This window comes from Hypanus sabinus, chromosome 18 (genome assembly GCF_030144855.1).
Source record: "Hypanus sabinus isolate sHypSab1 chromosome 18, sHypSab1.hap1, whole genome shotgun sequence".
NCBI classification, from domain to species: Eukaryota; Metazoa; Chordata; class Chondrichthyes; order Myliobatiformes; family Dasyatidae; genus Hypanus; species Hypanus sabinus.
Genome location: NC_082723.1, coordinates 38331366 through 38338257, shown reverse-complemented (window position 1 = coordinate 38338257; position 6892 = coordinate 38331366). Strand labels below are relative to the sequence as shown.

Below are 6892 nucleotides of genomic sequence, written 5' to 3'. Positions count from 1 at the left end.
GTTGAATGTTACAATTAAACCTGCATCCATCACATCAGCTGGCAGCACCCTGAATGAAGAAGTTCCCCTTTAACACTCACCTTTCACCCTTAGCCTATGACCTCTAGTTCTGGTTTCACCCAACCTCAGTGGAAAAAAGCCTGCTTGCATTTATCCCATCTATATCCCTCATTATTTTATATACCTTATATAATAGATCTCCCTTCATACCCCAACATAAGCTATTCAACCTTCCCCACAACTCAGGCCCCATCAACATTTTTGTATATTAAAGATTACACACACAAAATGCTGAAGGAACTCAGCAGGTCAGGCAGTATCTATGGAAATGTATGGGTAGTTGATGTTTCAGGCAGAAACCCTTCTTCAGGACTGAGAAAGAAGGTGAAGGTGCTAGAATAAAAAGGTGGGTGGGGGGGAGGGATAGGAGGCTCGCTGGAAGGTGGTAGGTGAAGCCAGATGGGTGGGAAAGGTCAAGGGCTGGAGAAGAGGGAATCTGATAGGAGAGGAGAGTGGGCCATAGGAGAAAGGGAAGGAAGAGGGGACCCAAGAGGAAGTAACAGGCAGGTAAGGAGGTAAAAGGTATTCTGGCATCTTCCCCTTTTGTTCTCAGTCCTGAAGAAGGGCCTCAGCCCAAAATGTCGACTATTTATTCATTTCCATAGACGCTGCCTGACCTGCTGAGTTCCTCTAGCATTTTCTGTGTGTATTTTGGATTTCTAGCATCTGCAGACTTTCTCATGTTTACCTATTTTATTTTTTTCTGTACTCTTTCAGTCTTACTAATATCTTTCCTGTGGGTAGGTGACCAGAACTGCACACAGTACTCCAAATTTGGCCTCACCAATGCCTTACATAACATCACAACTCCTGTACTCAGTACGCTGGTTTATGAAGGCTAACGTGCCATAAGCAGCCCTATCTGCCTGTGACCCCACTTTCAAGGAAGTATGGATCTGTAGTCCCAGATCCCTTTGCTCTACTCTTGCTGCTGAAACCTACATTGTTTCACTTCAATGCATATTAGCATGGGTTATTCACTCACTAGCTCTTACAGAAACATCTGCATGATGTTAAGCTAGGTCACATCATCAGTGATGTTACCTGGGGTTGTCAGGTGTTTTGGGTCTTTCAACATCATACACCCTTGCCCAGGCGACCCGACCGGGGTTGATCAGACCCCAGCCTGTGCCCTAGCAGCAAACCATTGATCTGCCCTTTTTATCCAGAGCCATCCTGACACTTCCTCTGCTGCATCTGTGATGGTAGAAATGGCTCTTCTTCTTCTCTGTCCTGTGACTCCAAGTGCAGTGTGTACCTTGCAGAGCGACTGGCCATGACACCCAACCTCCACGGGCCAACACTTTGCTCTCCAGCCTCTTCTTTAGCAGTTGTTCTTCGGATCCTCATACTTGGCTCTTTTCCGCTCGTAAGCCTCCTCTATGCATTCTTCCCATGGCACGGTAAGCTCAAGCATAAGAATGTGCTTCAGTGAGTCGGACCACAACACAATATTGGGCCGCAATAGTCTCTGTGATGTAGGGAGGGAACTACAGACTGCTTTTAGCTTCCAGTCCTGCGCAGTGAAGAGCAACCTGGTTGCTTTCTGGTGTTCTGTTGGTCTTTCCCCCTCTCTGATAAAGCAGATGGTATTCTTGACCAGACTTATCTTCTGGCAGATGTTAAGGTGCTGCAGATTGTCTCAGCAATTATCCGGAGGACCTGGACATGCTGCCACTGATAATGGCCATCGGCAAGAGCTCTGGGGCAGCAGCTCAGAATATGCTCTAGCATACCAGTCTTCTCACAGAGGGGGCAAGCTGGTTGTTCTGCAAGGCTAGGAAGGTCACCATAAACAGCCTGGATATGGAACTTGATGCGGTGTGGATCCAGCTTCCAGAGAGTTCAATGTGATCTTTCGCTCGATCACCTGCTCCCATTTGGTTCCGGCTCCTTGCTGTTTCATTGCTACTGCTCTGGTGGTCCTCCCCTCCTCCACAGCTGCCCTTACTTCATTCTGGACCAGTTCTCGTCGCTCTTTCCCCTGTGCTTTGTCAAAATGAGGGACTTCAAGGCTTCCAACTCTTCCCTTGGCAACTGCCCCCGCCAGCACTTTGTGGCGCAGTTGCACCTCAGCTTCTTCCGCTGCAGCCTCCGCTCTCCACTTTCTTCCAGTTCTCACTCCCACTCTTGCTCCGGCAACCTTTGGATCTGAAGTTTCCCAGAACTTCTGCACCCCTCTTGCTCACAAAACCTTGAACTCCTCCTCGATGGATTTCAGGGGGAGCCTCAGTTTGCAGTTACTCCCATACAAAGCGATGCTCCTGATGTTCCTTGGTAACCCAGCCATCTTCGCAGGAACCGGCTGACAACCCTCTCTAATTCAGCAACAGTGGAAATTGGAAACATAGAGAAGCAGTGGCCAGAGGATTCTTGGTAGTATACCGTGCTGATAAATCCATGCCCTAAACTGCCCTGGAAGGCCAGTCCTGTCAACCTCTTGCAACCATCGTTCAAACTCCTCACAGGTGTTTCTTATTGCCGCCTTATCAAACATCTTCCCAAGACTTTTGACAGGGTTCTCTGTGATGGTAGGAATTGGAATGTCCTCAATAGAGAAATGAAATTTCTCCCGTACTCTCCCCTTCTTCAGCACTACAGATCTTGATTTTGCAGGCTTAAAGGACATCCTTGCCCACCTCATCAACCTTTTCAGCCCCTTAAGAATCCACCTAGCACCTGGCACTGACTCCGTAGTGATAGTCAGATCATCCATGAAGGCTCGTATTGGTGGTTGGCGGATCCCAGATCTTGATTTCAGGCCTCGACACTCTGGCTCTGCAGATTTTACCAACATATTCATTGCCAGGACGAAAAGGATGACTGAGATGGTGCAGCCTGTGATGATAGCAATCTCCAGCCTGCACCAGTCCAATGTTATTGGCCCTGTTGAGACTCTCATGCAGAACTCATTATAGTAGTCCATAAGGAGGCCTCTGATTCCTTTAGGAACATGGTGCCTCTTCAGAGCGTTTTCAACAGCCTTGTGGGGGATTGATCCATAGGCATTGGCCAAATCCAACCACAAAACCACTGTCACCCTTGTTTTCTCTGGCCTCTCTCAGGAGCTGTGTGATGACTCCAGTGTGCTCCAGGAAGCCTGGTACCCTTGGAACGCCACCCTTCTGAATGGAGGTGTCGATGTAATTGTTCCTCAGGAAGTACTCTGTCAGGCACTTTGCCACCACACTGAAGAAGATCTTCCCTTCAACACTCAGCAAGGATATTATCCTAAACTGGCTGATGTTCTCGGAGTTCTCTCCTTTTGGAATCTACACTCCGTTTGCATACTTCCACTGCTTGGGCACTTTGCCTCTCTTCCAGCCAACCTTGAGGATTCTCCACAGCCACTGGAGAAGCCGAGGGCAGTGTTTGTAGATGTTGTAGGTGGTGCCATTCAGACCAGGCGCTGAGCCAGCTCCGGCTTTCCTGACTACTTGCTGAACCTCCTTGAAGAGAGGCTCTCGAAGGTCGAAAGCCTCTGTTGGTTCTGTGGGGGCGATGAGGGCATCACAGTCTCTCAGTTCAACTTCTCTGTCCGGGTTACTGAAGGTGTTTTGAAGATTATGGTCCATCTGTTCCTTTGTGCAGGACAGCTTTCCTCTTCTCTTCTGTCACAGCAGCTGTTTGGTGAACTGAAATGGGTTACCGATAAACACAGATCTTTTCTGTGCTCTTTCTCTCCTGCGCCCCTGATATTGCTCTGCTCTTCTCAGAGCTATGAGCCTTTTCCTCAGTATCACACACAGTTCTTCCAGTGGTCCTCTTTCCTCATGGTTTGCCAGTTTATGTTGTTGCTTGAGCGCCTTGAGTTCTTTCCAGATGAGTGGATTTTGGTGGCTCTGTTGTTTTTAACCTATGGCTGTTCGGCCTGCTTTTCTTCCACGGTACCAAATCTTTCTGCTGTCACAGTTATGATCTCTGTTGTCATTATCTGCAGTCTCCTCTCCACACCACCTTTGGCCACTGTTTCCAACACTAGATCTACGTCTTCATCAAATCTTTGCCACTCTGCTGTCTGGCAGGCTTTGGGCCACCTGATTGGCACGGTCTGAGATGTGATTGCACCACGCAGAGGCTCTGGGTACTGTGGGGTGCTTCCTGACCCTGCTCCTTCTCTGTCTCACCAGACTGGGAATCTGCACATTGTGGTGCTCTCTGTTACTCTTTACACTTCATCCTTGACCAGTGGATTTTCAAGCCTCTATGGTAATTTATTGAAAGCACTTATTTTGATTTATCACCAATCACTTATCTTGATTGTCTTCAAGAGGGAGGTGGAAAGGGCAGTGGACATGCTCCTGTCTACATTAATGGTATTGAGGTTGAGAGGGCTGAGTGCTTCAGGTTCTTGGGTGTGGACATCACCTACACCCTGTCCTGGTAAATCCATGTAGAAACCACGGCAAACATTATTTTTAGGAGGTTAAAAAAAGTTTGGCATGTCTCCATCAAACTTTACCAACTTTCATCAATGTCCCATACAAAGCATCATATATGACGTATTTCACCTTGGTTTAGTAACTGCTCTGCCTGTAACCACAAGAAAGCACAAAGTAAATTTTAATACCAGAATACATACTGTACATGACACCTCATAGAACCCTATGATTCATTTCTCTGCAGGCATACTCAGCAAATCTCTAAAATGGTAACTAAAACAGGATCAGTGAAATCAACCAGAATACATTGCAAGTGCAAATGTAAATAAATAGCAATAAATAACAAGAACATGAAATAACACAATAAAGAGTCCTTAATCATTGAGATCATTGGTTTTGGGAACATCTTAATGAATGGGCAAGTGAGTGTACTTATCCCCTTTTGTTCAGGAGCCTAATGGTTGGGGGGGTAGGGTGTGTAGTAATTGTTCCTGTACCTGGTGGTGTGAGTCCTGAAGCTTTTCCTAATGGCAGCAGTGAGAAAGAGTATGGCCTGGGTATTGAGAATCTGCATAGAGTTGTGAACGCAGCTCAACACATCATGGAAGGCAGCCTCCGCTCCTTCTCCCTCCCCATGGACTCTGTCTACACTTCTGATTGCCTCAGTAAAGCAGCCTGATTGATCAAAGACCTTGGATCTGCAGGCTGTCGAAATGTGACTTCTACTAGCAATTGCAATAGTCAACGCAAAATGCTCTGCAGATGCTGGGGTCAAAGCAACATGCATAACACGCTGGAGAGACTCAGCAGGACGGGCAGCATCTGTGGAAACGAATAGCCAACGTTTCAGGCTGAAACCCTTCGTCAGGACTGAAGAGGGAGGGGGTAGGGGCCCTATAAAGAAGGTGGGGGGAGGGTGGGGAGGAGGAGGCTGGTAGGTGCCAGGTGAAAAACCATTAAGGGGAAAGATCAAGGGATGGGGGAGGGGAAGCAGGGAGGGATAGGCAGGAAAGGTGAAGCAGGAATGTAAGGGGAAAGTACTATCGGTAGTAGAATTGCTATGGTCAGTTGTTCTAAAATGATAAGTCTGCAGTGAGCACAGGGTAAGGTTATCAACCAATTGAACTGGTCTCACAAGCACATACTGGACTCAGTTCTGAAACCCTGAACTTTGTTGTTGCTCTTCTATAATGGACTGCAAGTAATGCACTCGTTCAGTGGATGAAATTCTGTAGCATTGATACAGCAATTTTACACTCACAAGCCAGTTTATTCACATTTTTACATACACATCTCTTATGGAAGGTACTATCTAATATTTGCTATGCAATATGAAGTTCTTTGAAGAACTAATTGCCTCAGCATACTTCTTGCTCTTTATACAAACTTACATTGTTCAGATATTTCTAATGGATTTGGATTAAAGTATTCTTTTAGCATCTATAACTTTTAAAATGAGAATTCTTTTTCCTTTCGGAGTGCAGGAAGATTTGAATTGAATTGACTTTATTTTTTACATCCTTCACATACATGAGGAGTAAAAAATCTTTACATTACGTCTCCATCTAAATGTGCAATGTGCAATCATAGTAATTTATAATAAATAGAGCAGTCAATGTAATATGGAGTACACTCAAATCAGTGAGAGTTCATCAGTCTGATGGCCTGGTGGAAGAAGCTGTCCCGGAGCCTGTTGCTCCTGGCTTTAGGCTGCGGTACTGCTTCTCGGATGGTGGCAGCTGGAATAGATTGTGATTGGGATGACTTGGGTCCCCAGTGATCCTACGGGCCCTTTTTACACACCTGTCCTTGTAAATGTCTTGAATCATGGGAAGTTTACAACTACTGTCCGCACCACTCAGCAGAGTCCTGCAATTACAGGAGGTACAGTTCCCATACCAGGCAGTGATGCAGCCAGTCAGGATGCTCTCAATTGTGCCCCTGTAGAAAGTTCTTAGGATTTGAGGGCCCATACCAAACTTCCTCAGCCGTCTGAGGTGAAAGAGGTGCTGTTGTGCCTTTTTCACCACGCAGGTAGTGTGTACAGACCACGTGAGATCCTTGGTGATGTGGATGCTGAGGAACTTGAAGCTGTTCATCCTCTCAACCCCAGATCCATTGGCATCAATAGGGGTTAGCCCATCTCCATTCCTCCTGTAATCCACAACCAGCTCCTTCGTTTGTTGACAGGGAGATAGGGAGAGGTTGTTTTCTTGACACCACTATGTCAGAGAGATGACTTTTTCCCTGTAGGCCACCTTGTTATTGTTTGAGATAAGGCCAATCAATGTGGTGTCTTCAGCAAATTTAATTAGCAGATTGGAGCTGTGAATGGCAATACAGTCATTGGTATACAGGGAGTAAAGGAGGGGACTCAGTACACAGCCCTGAGGGGCTTCTGTATTGAGAGTCAGATGGTTGGAGATGAGGGAGCCCACTCTTACAATTTG

General features: G+C 46.6%; 1 pseudogene; it reads right to left on the bottom strand.

Moving 5' to 3' along the window:
- Positions 1–1174: 1174 nt before the first annotated feature.
- On the bottom strand, positions 1175–4175 carry LOC132407246 (uncharacterized; annotated as a pseudogene).
- Between the last annotated feature and the right edge of the window lie 2717 nt (positions 4176–6892).